The sequence below is a fragment of the Rhinatrema bivittatum genome, chromosome 4 (assembly GCF_901001135.1).
Source record: "Rhinatrema bivittatum chromosome 4, aRhiBiv1.1, whole genome shotgun sequence".
In the NCBI taxonomy this organism is placed as follows: Eukaryota; Metazoa; Chordata; class Amphibia; order Gymnophiona; family Rhinatrematidae; genus Rhinatrema; species Rhinatrema bivittatum.
In genome coordinates this window covers 178,512,880-178,528,633 of record NC_042618.1, presented here as the reverse complement: position 1 = coordinate 178,528,633, position 15,754 = coordinate 178,512,880, and the positions used below count along the sequence as shown (strand labels likewise).

At 48.3% G+C, this 15,754-nt stretch overlaps 1 protein-coding gene across 4 annotated transcripts in view; it reads left to right on the top strand.

Moving 5' to 3' along the window:
* Positions 1–15,754, top strand: part of KCNJ16 (potassium voltage-gated channel subfamily J member 16) — an 83,366-nt gene that overhangs the window by 33,251 nt on the left and 34,361 nt on the right. For 2 of the 4 annotated variants that reach the window (XM_029599284.1, XM_029599281.1), the window contains exon 1: positions 750–2,019. The exons of the other annotated variants lie outside the window; for them this stretch is intronic. The gene's annotated coding sequence lies outside the window, so the exon portion shown is untranslated. Of the gene's footprint in view, positions 1–749; positions 2,020–15,754 lie in introns of those variants that run through there. 4 annotated transcript variants of the gene reach the window in all.

Below are 15,754 nucleotides of genomic sequence, written 5' to 3'. Positions count from 1 at the left end.
TTCGCCGTCAGCGATGTCTTCGCTGTGTCCGCCCCGGTGCTGCCTCGACTCCTCCCCTTCCGGTGCCGCCTCCCCCCCGACTCTGCTCCGATCTAACTATCGCACGCAAAAAGTCCCTTTTCGCGGGCGAAAGCTATAGAAAATGATCCCCTTATCCTGCTAACAGGGTCATTCATCAAAATGCATGCAATATTTATCACAACACAAGTTAGCATGCAAACTTAAAATTTGATTTGTAAGTGGGAGGAATTAATGCAAATTGGGGTTTTCTACTGCAGAATAACTACAATGTTTTTGTTGTGCGCGCAAAAGAGAGAGAGGAGAGAGCACTTTAATATGGAGAATAGGACGCTCTCCATATCTAGCACTGTAGATGGGCACATTCAACTCAGGGTTGGTTTGGGGGCTGCTGCTACTTACACAGTCAGAGGAACTAACTGCAAATTTGCAGTCACTGAAGAATTTCTGAGAGGTCGGGCAGGCTTCATGCCTGCCCGGCCAGGATAATATGGCACCAGGCTCGCTGATGCAAGCCTGGCCGCCACCGTGCTGGGGGAGGGGAGCCTCTAGGTGACTGGACAGTCACCCGGGCCCACGTGCAGTTTGCTGCACTGGGATTTGGTGGTTCTTTGAACCACATCGTGGAGGGAGCTGATTGGCTCCTGAGGGCTTAGCGAAGTGGGGGGGGGGGGGGGGGGAAGAGCCTGTTGAGGGATTAGGTGAATCCCTCTGGCGCTGCATCACGGTTCCGTCGGCAAAAAAAAAAAAAAGGGAGGGGCGTTTGTTTTTCTTTTTCTGCGGTTTTTTCACGAGCAGGTGCGGCGGAGGCGGTTCCAGTGGCGGCACGTTGGCGGCGAATCGTGAGCGTGATGGCATCTGAGGAAGCGGCAATGGCATCAGACGTGTTGGAGGGTGCGGAGCCTGATGTGCACGGCGGCGATTTGAGGGCGGAGGCGGTCAGCCCGGCGGTGAGTGCTGGCGTGGGCGCCGCTAAGGGGTGGGCCTCTCGTTCCCGGGCGCAGAGGGGTGCGACTGCACTGCCGGGCAGTAAGGGGGGCTCTAGCAGGGGCGTTTTGCATGCTCCCGCCCCTTCTCCTTCCCCTTGTGATCCTTGCCAGCAGCCGGCAGCTCCGGTGCCTGTGCACATGGAGCTGTCTGGTGCTGCAACAGGCAGAGTTGCGGGGGATGAGGCTGTTCTGCCTTCTCCTGTGCCTGATCCCTGTGCTGGGCTTGTTCCCATGCAGAGCCTGGTTGCGGGCTTTTCTGGGGCGGAGGGGGCTGGTGCCAGTAGTCAGGCCCCCCCTGTTGGGCCTCCTGGATAGACGGCCTCCAGTTTTCCCAGGGTAGGGGCTCCTGGGGCTTCGGTTGCGAGTCCAGTTCCGGGGTTAGATGTCGGCGGGGCCAATATCCGATACCCTCCTGCTGGTTCTTCTGGTTGGGCCCCCTCTTGTTTCTCCGGGGCAGGTCCTTCTGGGGCCCAGGGCCTTAGTCCAGTTTCGAGATCAGCCACTGACTGGTAGTCCGCCAGCAAGGGCACACCACAGGGTTGGGGCCCTGGGGATGGTTGTGGCTCCTTTTACCCTACGTGGTTTGGGGTCCCTTCGTCGTCTTGGTACGGCTGTCCATCTGGGTGGTTTCCTGCTCCTTCAGTCCCCCCTTGGGGCGTTAATTCGGGTCCTTGGAGGGGTATGCAGGCCCCGGTCTCTTCGGGTGATGGTCCCCGGGGTTGTCCTTACTTCTTTGAGGGCCCTCGGGCGAGTCCGGGTGGCACTGGGTCGGCTGGGCCTATGGCTGCTGCTTCTAATCTGTATCCGCAGATTCCTCCGGCTGGCGGACTGGACGATGGGCCGGGTCCTTCGTGATAGGAAGAGTGGCGCAATGATCCCTTCTCTGCGCCTGCCAGCGTGCCCGGTCCTGTGAGAGTGCCGGTCAGCGTGAGTGGTCCTACCAGTGGGCAGCATGCATCGGGTTCCGAGGCTGCAGCTTCGATTGAATCCAGTGGTACCAGCAGTCAAATTGGTGAGTTACATGAGTCTGGCGTGGGTGTCACAGTGACGAGCGTCAGCTTGAGTGATGTGACCACTGCTTCTCCGGTTGTAGTTGGGGCGCCTGTGGATGTTAGTGCTGTGGCTTCTAAGAAATGTGAGCGTTCCCGGCGTAAGAAGAAATGATCCCGCTCCAGCTCTTCCGCTTCTTCTTCCTCTTCCTCGTCGGCATCCTCCAACATTTCGGTGTGGGGCGTTGGTACTCAGGGAGGGGGGTGTCTGGACAGGCCCTGAAAAGGGGGACTCCTGCTCTCATCAGCTTATCAGAGCTGTGGGAGGATGTTCCGAGATCCCTTCGGCGGAAGATTAGGCAGCAAAAATACATAGATATCTTCCTGCTGCTTGAGGGCCGCCGGGGCAGGAGGAAGGCGAAGAAAAGCTGGCGGGGGGGGGGGGGGGGGGTGATAGGCCGCAGGGGGGAGATCGCCGAGTGGCGCGTAACATGTTGAATTGGATCCACTGTTTCCTTCGGCTGGCCAGTGTGGTGGGTCATCATGATCGCTTATGCTGATGCCATTTTGGACGCCAGTCGTGTGTACGAGGGATGGTCGTGGCTCAATTATGATGAGCGATTTCGCGACTTAATGGAGGAAAACAAGCACATGGCTTGGGGGACTAGGGATGTCGGGTTGTGGTTGACCCAGATGGGTTCCAAGGCAGGGTTTTCTTCATCCGCAGATGCGGGTAGGTTCGCTAGTGTTTCCGGTGTGCGGTCCTTTCAGTCTGGGGCCACCTCCGGGGGCAGCAGTCAAGCAGGGGTTGCCTTCCCCGATGTGTGCTGGAAGTACAATCGGTGGGATGCAGTTTTCCCGATTGCAAGTTCCAGCATGCATGCTCCGGGTGCGGACAAGGGCACCCTGCAACCAAGTGTCCCAAGCGATTGGGTGGTGGGGTCGGGGGGGGGGGGGGAGTCGTTCCTAAGAACCCTCCTAAGTGATGTTTCGAGTGTGGCTCCTACCCCTGTCTGCCTGGACGCCATGTGGTCCTGGTTGGATAGGTACCCGAAAGTGGCTGATGCTAATTTGTTACGAGTAGGTTTTGAACAGGGTTTTCCTATCCCCTTTGCGGGTCCGGTGGGGGTGGGTGGAGGTAACAATTGTCCGTCAGTTCATAAACTGGCTCACGTGGTCTTGGCCAAGTTGCAAAGTGAGATTGCTTTGGGGTGGATTGGGGGTCCTTTCCCGGCCCCTCCGATGGATGGCATGGTTTTCCCCCCTTTGGCTGTAGTACCGAAGAAGGAGCCGGGTAAGTTCCGGCTGATTCACAATCTTTCCTTCCCAGAGGGTATGTCCGTTAATGATCACATCCCACAGGATCTCTGTTCGGTGTGGTACGTATCCTTCGAGGCAGCGGTAGCTATGGTTCGTCGTTGTGGCGTGGGGGCTTTGATGGCTAAGGTGGACATCGAGTCTGCCTTCCAGCTTCTCCCGATCCATCCCGAATGTTTTCCATTGTTGGGTTTTTGATTTCAGGAAGAATTCTATTTTGATAGGTGCCTGCCAATGGGTTGTTCCATCGTGTGAGCCTATTTTGAAGCCTTCAGCTCCTTTGTCCATTGGGTGGTGGCAGAGCAGGCCGAGATAGCTACTCTTGTTCATTACCTGGACGATTTCCTGTTTGTGGGGGAGGCGTCTTTGATGACGTGTTCCCAGTTGTTGCAGTGTTTCCAGGAAACTGCGGCGGAATTTGGGATTCCTTTAGCTGAGGGCAAGACTGAGGGCCCTTGTACTTGTTTGGCCTTTCTGGGCATCGAGTTGGACTCGGTCATGATGACCTCGCGTCTGCCAACTTCCAAGGTGGTAGCATTACGGGATCTGGTGTCCCGGGCTGTGCGGGCTAAGAGGTGGACACTGCGTCAGATGCAGTCGTTAGTGGGGAGTCTCAACTTTGCAAGTCGGGTGATCCCTATGGCTCGGGTGTTCATCCGTTGGTTGAGCCATAGTATGTCTGGTTTGTGCAAAAGCGGCCATAGGATTCGAATTACGCGGCAGCTGCGGGAAGACTTGTTGATATGGGACCGTTTCTTTGTTGATTTCAATGGCTGTTCACTGTGGCAAGGTGCGGCGGTATCTAACCACGACGTCGAGCTCTATACTGATGCGGCCGGGTCGGCGGGTTTTGGCACCTATTTTCGGGGATCCTGGTGTGCAGATGTTTGGCCGGGGGATTGGCAGGAGTCGGGTGTTACCAGGAATATTTCTTTCTTGGAACTGTTTCCGATAGTGGTGTCCATTGTTCTTTGGGGTGTGAGATTGTGGGACAAAAAAGTGGTCTTCTGGTGCGATAATCTGGGGGTGGTAGAGGTGATTAACAGGCGGGCTTGTAAGTGTATCTTGGTTTCGGACCTGCTGCGTGAATTGGTGCTGCGTTGTATGTGATTGAACATCACGGTCTGGGCCAGACATGTCCCGGGCATAGCTAACTCTATTGCCGATTCTCTTTCTCGTTGCAAGTGGACCTTGTTCCGGGAGCTCGCACCAGAAGCGGATCTGCAGGGAGCGTCTGTGCCGTCTTTCCTTTGGAGCTTCGGCACCCGGAAGAGTGGATGCTGCTCCGGTCATCGTTAGCTCTGTCCACCTGGAACTGCTATGTGAAGTCCGCTCTTAAGGTGGTGTCCTTCTTGGCTAGTCAGGGTTGGCATTGGGGTCCGGTCTCCGATGAGTTACTGGTGAGGTTCGTGGAGACGTCTAGGGGGTTGGGCGCTTCTAGGTCGGCAGTTTACAGGCATTTAGCTGGGTTCTCCTTCTTTACGAGAGCGCATGGTTGGGGGTTCCCGGTAGGGAGGTTTTTGATCCGACGGTTGCTGGAGGGTTGGGTGCGCGGTGCTCCCCAGGTACGCGACAGACGCCTGCCTATTACGCAGGATATTCTGGGTCAATTGTGGGATGTGTTGTCGGATATTTGCGACAATGAGTTTGAGTGTTGTCTGTTCCAGTTGGCCTTCATTTGGGCGTTTTTCGGGGCTTTTCGTGTGAGTGAGTTGGTGGCGCGGGCGACCAAGGGGTCCAATGCATCCGGGCTTTTATTTAAGCACGTGCGGATATGTGCAGAGTCAGTTGTTTTATTTATTCATAGATCCAAGACTGATCAATTGGGCAGAGGGTCTTCTGTAGTGCTTCATTCTGTGTTGGGTCTGCGTACTTGTCCCGTAGCGAACAGCATTGCATATGGGCAGACTTGACCTGTGGGGGGTGTTCATTTTCTGGTTCACCAGGACTTGAAGCCGTTGACGAAGTATCAATTTGAGGCAGTGTTGAGGGCTTGCTTGGCCATGTTAGGGCTGGACTCTGCAAGATTTGGGACTCACTCATTTCGGATTGGGGCAGCGACCTCTGCGCCACTGTCAGGTCTATCGGGCGGCGTGATTCAGTGGATCGGTCGGTGGAAGTCTGATGCTTTCACTAGGTATGTGCGTAAGGGGTCTCCGTAAGCGCACATGATATTAACATGTCTCTCTTTGCAGGTGTGGCCCCTCGTGAGCTCATCGTGTGGATTGTGGGACACTCCTACATGGCTTGGGCCTTTTCACATGCTCAGGAGCGTCCGTACGGGACAAATCTTGACTTGGGGGGGGGGGCGTGGGGTGTCCTTTTGTTGGTTGGGCGAAGGGGGATGCGTTGGGGGGAATTGTTGGGGTGTTTGCGGCGGGGGGTGGCTTGTCTTAGTCCTCCGGACATTTTGATCATTCACCTTGGGGGAAATGATAGGGGGAAGATGTCGGGCCGGCGGTTCATTGACATGGTATGTGGGGACCTGAGGTGTGCTTCTTTCCTGCTGCCATCCACTGTTATCTGTTGGTCCGATATTCTGCGTCCTGCAGTGATCAAACAAAAGATCTGGCATCCTTGTCGTGCTAAGGCCAGTCAGCAGATTGGTTCATGGCTGACTTCGATCGGGGATTTCCATATCCGGCACGATTGGTCTTGGGAACTAGTGCCTGGCTTCTTCTGGGGAGATGGGGTGCATCTTTCCTTTATTGGCATGGATTTGTTCTTGAATTCACTGCAGGAGGCTGTGGAATGCATTCTCTGGGGGAGTCCTGGCCGCATCTTTGGGGGTCACAGGTAATTTCACCTGCGCCTGTGGCGGGTAGCCCGAGCCGATTGGTGGGGGGTTATGTTGTGGTAACTGGTGGCAGACCTGAATGGGGGCAGGTCAGTGGTCCATAGCCAAACAACTGGGTGCAGTTGTGGCTGGTACGGCTCCTTGCTGAATGGTGGCGGGGGTCAATTTATTCAACTCCTTGCTGGATGGCGGCAGGGGGCGGTTTATTCGGCTCCTTGCTCGATGGTGGCGGGAGTCGTGGGGATGTGAGAAAGGGGCGGCGCTTCATGCAGGCTGGGACAGCCTGGGTTTACATGTTTTCAGGCTGGGATAGCCTGGGTTGCCCATCTTGCTGACTTGTGGCGGATGGGAGAAATGGGAATTCAAGATGTATATTTGCCTGGCTCGGGCTCTGGGGTGTTTAATAAAGCTGCGGCCTGTTGACTCCCAAATCAGTGTCTGTGAATTATTGGTTGTAAAGGGGCGGGCTTGGGCAGAAGTGTCAGTCCTGGCTGCCCATATTATATCATTTGATTCAATGAAAGCTACAACAAGAGGAGTTGGTTTGTACAATGCAGTCTCTAGCTAGATACTTTTCATCGATTCAAATGATAGAAATTCTTCAGTAACTGCAATTTTGCAGTTAATTCCTCTGACTGTTGAATGTGCCCATCTACAGTGCTATATATAGAGAGAGTCCTAGTCTCCCTATTACGGTGCTCTCTCTCTCTCTCCCCCCCCCCCCCCAAAAAAAAAAGCAGCTGGAATATACATAAACCAGCACTGTGATACCATATCGCACTTTGCGGAAATTGTCGATGCAGTAGACAGGAAATTGTCCTAATCATGCCCATTTTTTTTTTAATCTCAGGCACTATTTCTGCTATATTTATAGCATTTTGATGAATCTAGGGGTTAGATAGCAGTAAAAATAAATATGTCATATGTCCTATTCCTCAAAACTATCTGTTAGAATTGTCCATGATGGGGGGGGATGATATGCAAAGCTCACCGATAGCAAGATTAGGTGTTATTGTGCTTCACAGGAAACGAACATTTTTTCCCACAGTTTATTTGTGGAGTGCTCCTGTGATTAGGCCAGTGCATACAGAATGAGTCTGATAAAACACCTACTAAGAAATTGTGCATGTTGATATGCACAAAGGTCGTTAATCTAATGTTGCATTAGTCCAGGTGTTACTGTAGTTTCTGAATTTAGAAAGTCAATTTTTGATCATAACCTACAGAAACCTCTTGATTAATGCTTCCTCTAAGTTAACATCTCGGCATTTATCCATCTATTTGTGTATCAACATGCCAAATTTCTTGGTAGATGCATTAACAGACTCATTTCATATGCATTGGCTTAATCACAGGAGCACTTCACAAATAACTAGGTAAAAAAATGTCCATTTCCTGGGAAACGTGATAACACCTAACCTTGATATCAGTGTGGTGTGTAATTTGCACATGTTTTTTTTTCCATGGGTGTACACTGAACTTGTTTTTCATTTTGTTAGTTTAATTTGTTGCTATGTCTATTTAAAAAGAAACAAAAAAATGTCAACCCTGAAATACAATGCAAAATGAAAAAATGTTGGGTCCTCCCTGCTCCTGTCACCAAAGCCCCCCATAGTGCATCCCAGACTCTCCTGGACCCTCCCCCCTCCCAAAATACTTAACTCATTTGCCGTTCTAAGAAGCAGAAATGATCCCCAGTCGTGCCTGCCCCACTGGGTCTCTATTTCAGAATGGCCCAGCTGGTATTCAGGCTGCTGTATCTACCTTCATACAACAAGATGGTGCCAGCCGAGGTAGAAGCAACTACGGTAGGAATTGTTCCTGCCTCTTATACCCACAGATGGGGTAAGAAGTTGGGGAGTGAGGCTGAGGGGGAGGCCACCATATTTTGAAAATGAAAGAAAAACAAATGAAATATTTTTCAAATAAAAGTCAATCCCTAGTTCTCTTCCTCCTTCTTTGCGTATAATTCTAACAAATAGTTTTGAGGAACAAGTCGTATGATATTTTCATTTTTACTGGTGTCTACATGATCTACAGCAAATAAAGGACTAGATTTATGAAATTACTGTAAATATTGCATGTGGTAGAAAAAGGGGCATGTTTTATGGTAATTTCCTAATTATCACAATGTTAGCATTTCGCATAGGTATTACTGCAAAGTGTGTTAACTTTATGCACTGTGGGGAGGAGAGGGAGAGACAGAGAGAGACAGAGAGAGAGAGAGAGACTCTGGGGTTAGCATCATACAGGCCAATACAGTACAGTGCGCTCCGGTGGAGTGCACTGTCAGCCCACTGTTAGCCCAGGTTTGGACGCACGTTTTCGCTATTATCCCTTAATCAGTAAGGGGCAATAGTGCGTTGAAAGCGCGCATCCAACCCCCCCCCCCCCCCCCGAAACTAATAGCGCCGGCAACATGCCGATGCATGTTGATGAGCCTATTAGTTCGTGTCGCACGATACAGAAAGTAAAATGTGCAGCCAAGTCGCACATTTTATTTTCAGAAATTAACGCCTGCCCAAAGGCTGGCGATAATTTCTGCCGGCGCCGGGGAAGTGTACAGAAAAGCAGAAAAAACTGCTTTTCTGTACACCCTCCGACTTAATATCATAGCGATATTAAGACGGAGGCCCCAAAAGTAAAAAAAAAGTAAAAATTTAAAAAAAATTAAATTAAAACTCGGCCCACGGCCCACAGGTTGGAAGACGGATGCTCAATTTTGCCAGCGTCCGTTTTCCGAACCTGTGACTGTCAGCGGGTTTGAGAACCGACGCCGGCAAAATTGAGCGTCGGCTGTCAAACCCCCTGACAGCTGCCGCTCCTGTCAAAAAAGACAGGACACTAGTGCCTCCTTTTACCGCAGGCCCTAATTTGCATGGGCCACCCTCCTGAATCGCGTGCCCAGGAGAGTGGCCTGTGCGCGCGCCGGGAGAGCGGGCGCTCGCCCTCTCTCCCGCGTGTTTTTCTGTATCGGCCTGATAGTAAGCAGCTATTTATGCTACTATAGGTGGCCCACCTAGTAACTCGAGGTGAGGTTTAGGTAGTAGTGTAGGGATTAGGGGCCACTTTTACATGCAGAGTGAAACGTACGAACAGAACAGTCGCTCTTGTGAAGCTAGGGTGAGAGAACATTGTACAAATCTCATCCGAAGGACATCAAATCTTCACAAAAATGTACTGTTCTGTTCATACATCTCACTCTATGTGTAAAAGTGGCCCCTAACCCCTACACTACTACGTAAAACTCACCTCGTGTTATTCAGCGGGCCTCCTATAGTAGCATAAATAAAATAACTGCTTACTATGATGCTACCCCCAGAGTCTGTCTCTCTCTCTCTCTCTGTCTCTCTCCTCCCTCTCCCTCTCCCCCCCATAATGGAATTTGCAAAATATCACAAATTGCATTATGGGTATATTGCAAAGCTTAAATGCAATTGAAAAGGTGTAGTTATTTTTGGCATGAAAACTGTGCGATATTGTGCGTTATGGCTTTGCACATTGTGAAGCCAGCCCATTTTTTCAGAAATCCTGCTCTGGACTCCTCCCTAATCCCTCCCTTTTTAAAAATTTGCATCGCATTATGATGCTTATTGCATGCGTTAAGGCATTTTTGCATACGTTAAGCTGTTTTCACATGCGAAAACGCGTTAACGCATGCAAAAATTCCATAATGCAATTTGATTAATAACCCTGAAAGAGAAGGCCACTTATTTGGGTAACACCTTATTCTATACAAAGAGTTCATTCCTTTGCGCACTAACTCAAAAAGGTCAGGGCCGGCCCGATGCCTCAGTGGAAGGCCTGAGCTCAATTCTCTCACTGGACCTCAGTCTCACTGGGGATGTTGCGAAGGCAGCACTCATAGCCACCGAGGAATCCCAGTCATCATGCAGGGGCGGCACCTAGTAGCCAGATTTAAGCGCATGACGGCAGGGTTCCAGAACGTGCCCAGGTGCATGGCCCCTGACTGAAGACTAGGTTACAGTAAACTGGGAGGGGATATATTATAGGGGAATATGAACGCCAGGTAACCGTGCATGAAGGTTCATGACACCAGATCCTAACCCCAGTTTCAACAACTGAGCATGAAACATAGAAATGACGGCAGAAGAAGACCAAATGGCCCATCCAGTCTGCCCAGCAAGCTTTCACACTTTTTTTTCTCTCTCTCATACTTCTGTTACTCTTGGCCCTTTATAACCTTTTGGTTCTATTTCCCTTCCACCCCCACCATTAGTGTAGAGAGCAGTGTTGGAACTGCATCTAAGTGAAATATTAGGGATGTGAATCGTTTTTTGACGATTTAAAATATCGTCCGATATATTTTAAATCGTCAAAAAATCATTAGGGCCACGATACAATACCAATTCCCCCGATTTATCGTTAAAAAATCGTAAATCGGGGGAAGGGGGAGGGCAGGAAAACCGGCACACTAAAACCCACCCCCGACCCTTTAAATTAAATCCCCCACCCTCCCGAACCCCCCCCCCCCCCAATGCTTTAAATTACCTGGGGATCCGGCGGTGGTCCAGAACGGCGGCGGTCCGGAACGGCCCCCTCAATAGAATCGTGTTGTCTTCAGCCGGCGCCATTTTTCAAAATGGCCGCCGCAAAATGGCGGCGGCCATAGACAAAAACGATTCGACGCAGGAGGTCGTTCCGGACCCCCACTGGACTTTTGGCAAGTCTTCTGGGGGTCAGGAGGCCCCCCCAAGCTGGCCAAAATTTTCCTGGGAGTCCAGCGGGGTTCCGGGAGCGATTTCTTGCCGTGAATCGTTTTCGTACGGAAAATGGCGCCGGCAGGAGATCGACTGCAGGAGGTCGTTCAGCGGGGGTTCCGGACCGCCGCTGAATGACCTCCTGCAGTCGATTTGAAAAATGGCGCCGGCTGAAGACAACACGATTCTATTGAGGGGGGCCGTTCCGGACCGCCGCCGTTCTAGACCACCGCCGGATCCCCAGGTAATTTAAAGCATTTGGGGGGGGGTTCGGGAGGGTGGGGGATTTAATTTAAAGGGTCGGGGTGGGTTTTAGGGGGGGGTTTAGTGTGCTGGCTCACGATTTTAACGATTTTTCACGATAGTTTACACACCCAAACGGCAACAATACGATTCCCTCCCCCTCCCAGCCGAAATCGATCGTTAAGACGATCGAGGACACGATTCACATCTCTAATATCTATGCTTATTTGTTTACCCAGACTATGTAATTTGGACCTTGTTGGTTATTGTCTGTATATGGATCCACTTTACTTCATTCCCCCCTGCCATTACAGCAGAGAGCTGTGCTGGATATGCACTGAAAGTGAAGTATCAGACTTTCTCCCCTGCCATTGAAGCAGAGAGCTATGCTGGATATGCGTGAAGTATCAGACTTTCTCCCCTGCCATTGAAGCAGAGAGCTATGCTGGATATGCATTGAAAGTGAAGTATCAGGCTTATTTGGTTTGGGGTAGTAACCGGCGTAACAAGCAAGCTAGTCTCCACTTATTTTGTGAAAACAAATCCTTTTTTCCACATTTCCTCTTGCCGTTGTAGCTTAGAGCAATGTTGGAGTCACATTAACCGTATGTATATTTATTGAATAAGGGTATTGTCTCCAGGTAGTAGCCGTCATTCCCGCGAGCCACCCTCTCTTCCTTCGCATCCTCTAGACTTTATGGATCCACAATGTTTATCCCATGCCCCTTTGAAGTCCTTCACAGTTCTGGTCTTCACAACTTCCTCCGGAAGGGCGTTCCAGGCATCCACCACCCTCTCCGTGAAGAAATACTTCCTGACATTAGTTCTGAGTCTTCCTCCCTGGAGTTTTAAATCATGACCTCTGGTTCTGCTGATTTTTTTCCAACGGAAAAGGTTTGTCGTTATCTATGGATCATTAAAACCTTTCAAGTATCGAAAGTCTGTATCATATCACCTCTGCTCCTCCTTTCCTCCAGGGTGTACATGTTTAGATTCTTCAATCTCTCCTCATAAGTCATTCGATGAAGACCCTCCACCTTTTTGGTCGCTCTTCTCTGGACCGCCTCCATCCTGTCTCTATCCCTTTGGAGATATGGTCTCCAGAACTGAGCACAGTACTCCAGGTGAGGCCTCACCAAGGACCTGTACAAGGGGATAATCACTTCCCTTTTCTTACTCGATATTCCTCTCTCTATGCAGCCCAGCATTCTTCTGGCTTTAGCTATCGCCTTGTCACATTGTTCCGCCGACTTCAGATCGTTAGAAGAAACTGCTGGGATCCCAAAAATAAATGAAAGGAAGTCAACCTGTTCAGCAATTTATTTTAGTTTATTTTTCAGATTTTCCTAATTTGTTGCATGACATAATTTGAATCTGTTTGGTATCAGAGTTTTGTTTTCACATAAATACAGTATGGCCAAAAGCTTTTGGTTAAGGGAATGCAGCAGTCAGTGGTAAATCTCCCTTTCTGTTCACCATTGTATGGGAAGCAGGATTTCATGCCATATCAGTGGCTTTCAAGTGTTAGCAATGCTTCTACCAGGTATCAAAGGAACATAGTCAGATATTCTCTGGCTGCTTATATTCAAAAAGAGACAAAGTTAGTAGACCATCTATAGATCTAGGAAAAGGAAGAGGCACATATTTTGTGAAACAGTTTTTTCTATATTTTTTGTGCCTGATCTTATTTTTTTATATTACTCAAATGCATTTATTTGTTATTCTTTCTTTCTTTTCTGTCTATATATTAATTATTCACTTTTATGTATTGCACCTTTTTTTTATATGTTATATGTTATCTTCCCCTTGGTATGTGTACCACTGACTTTACTAACACATCAGAGGATCTATTCAACAAAAAGTTATTTATATACTTATTTTAAAGAGATTTATTTTTAAAGACCTGGGAGGAGGGAACCCCAGTGATGGCATAAAAGTGACACCTACGGGTGGTATTCAGGGTTCATGTATACTGGGGCCTGCAGGGACCTGCGTTCTGTAATACCCTCCTAGAACTACAACTGTGATGCCAGGGGTCACAGAGGGATGAGGCTGAGGGAATAAAAACTGGGGATGAACGCTGAAAGATGAAAAGTAGCAAAAAGAAACTGCCCAGCCCTCCCCCCTTCCCTCCAAAAAAGGTTTTTTAATTATGTGCTATGTTAAGTGTTTCCATGGAGGTGGATATTCAAAGTCTTTGTCCAGGTACTTTTTGAAGCTAACATGGTGAAGGCTGAGGTTTGATAATGTCCCCCCACTGACTGCATACATTTTATGCAGGTTACTCATTACATGCACAGGTGCCGATGCAATAAAGTACGTCCAGCCTAGTCCACAGGTTTACAGGCAGTTGGGCACACGTTTTGGACGCGCCAGACCAGCACCCGGTGCAGCAAGGAGATTAGCGAGTCCAAACCTGATAGAGCCCAACGCAGGCAAATTCCATGGAGATGAGAACATTATTACCGCCCAGACGTGGAGTAAAATCAACTCGCAGTCAAGGGCTTATGAGAAACATTACAACATATGGTCCTCTGTGTTGCGATAAATGTGTCCTCCTCCTCCTTAGTATTATCCCAGCTCTTGAATTCACTGCTTGCAGTGGTGAAAGATAAATGTATATTGACTGGCTCAGGAAAGAAGGGCTTATCAAAAATACATTTTAACAAAAAGTGCCAAGTGCAATAAACAGTACCCACATTAAAATATTCCCATCATACTTGCATACATACCACACATACCATCACACATCACACACCATACTATTAAAAAAACATCATATACATCAGCAATGTTAATGATACAAGTTATAACCCCCCGATATTGTAACACATTGTACTTCAACAAATTCACTCGTTATACAGAGGAGACTCAGTCTCTACAACTTGTTAACATAATTTTTTCTTCTAAATTGAACAATGGTTTCCAGTGTTATACCGGATACAAAGTATCTACCATGTGTCACCAAATGATAACATAATATATTGTTTCAATTTATACAATGTAATACCCAATGCTCCAATGCCCTGGGCATTGGAGCATTGGGTATTACATTGAAACATTGTTTCAATGTATTACATTGTATTACATCAATGTATTACATCAATGTATTACATTGAAACATTGTATTACATTGTAGCATTGGGTATTACATTGAAACAATATATTATGTTATCATTTAGTGACACATGGTAGATACTTTGTATCCGGTATAACACTGGAAACCATTGTTCAATTTAGAAGAAAAAATTATGTTAACAAGTTGTAGAGACTGAGTCTCCTCTGTATAACGAGTGAATTTGTTGAAGTACAATGTGTTACAATATCGGGGGGTTATAAGTTGTATCATTAACATTGCTGATGTATATGATGTTTTTTTAATAGTATGGTGTGTGATGTGTGATGGTATGTGTGGTATGTATGCAAGTATGATGGGAATATTTTAATGTGGGTACTGTTTATTGCACTTGGCACTTTTTGTTAAAATGTATTTTTGATAAGATTGTGAAATAAAAGCATATATAAAATTATTGTTTGGCATTAAATGTAGCCGAGTTCCTCTGGGTTGGAATATAATTGATCTGATTAACAGAGGACGCACTTATGTATACGACCTGATCAGGAAAGAAGGGTACATTTCTTATGACTACACAATTTAGACGCCTGTAGCAATTGCAGCCTGATATAATAAACTGCAGCAGTGAAATCGGCACCTCGGCAAATTAACCAAAGCAAGCGTGATCGAAACAGTCACTCGTGTTGAGCACCTATTGCAGTTGTGGGCGCCGGATGCAATAACCTCTTTTGAGCGCCAGACATGCACATTCTCCCATAGCAGGCCCATTTTTACGCTGCCTTTCATTTACATATTGAATCGGGGTGCACAGGGATGTGGCTGCGTGTCTAATTGCATCGGCCCCACAGAGTTTATCCACCAAAAAGAGGTATCGCTGGAGGTGTTCTGGGGCAGGACTAAATAATCCAGGGTTAGCCAACTCCCCATCCTGGAGTGCCCCAGACAGATCGGGTTTTCAGGATATCCATCCACAATGAATATGCATGAGGCATTTTTTTGTGTGCAATGTCTCCACCGTAAGCAAATCTATCCGAAAAACAGACCTGTTTGTGGCTCTCCAGAACTGGAATTTCTCACCTCTGCGTTAGCTGGTGAACGCAGATATAGGGGCTGATGTAAAAAAACCCAAGCTAAAATCAGACTTAAATGTTAGCGCAGGTTTTACTTAACACAGGCGTTAGCAACATGGGTCCCTGTGGGATGCAGTAAGCTAATTGCATGCAAATTGAGCAGGAGTAGAAAAAGCATGCTAAAATGTGAGTTAACCTGAAAAATCTACACCTTCAGAAAGTGCTATAAAATAGGAGTAAGAAGGTATGAGCTTGAAGTTGGAAGGAGTGTTACCAAAATGACTTTTATGCAAGATAGGCACTAGTTATCCTGACTTGAGCACAATCTCACTTGTAAGGACATTTGGGCAGGACATGCCAAGGGAAATCAAAGGATAAGTTCTCTAGGGAGGATGCCTGTAGCCAATCAGTATGCACTTTGGTGCAGTGCATCCCTAATGGCCGTAGTTACACATTCCAGAGAGTTTACCCTTTGATTTCTCTTGGCATGCCTTACCCAAATGGCCTTGCATGCGAGATTGGCATTGGACATGC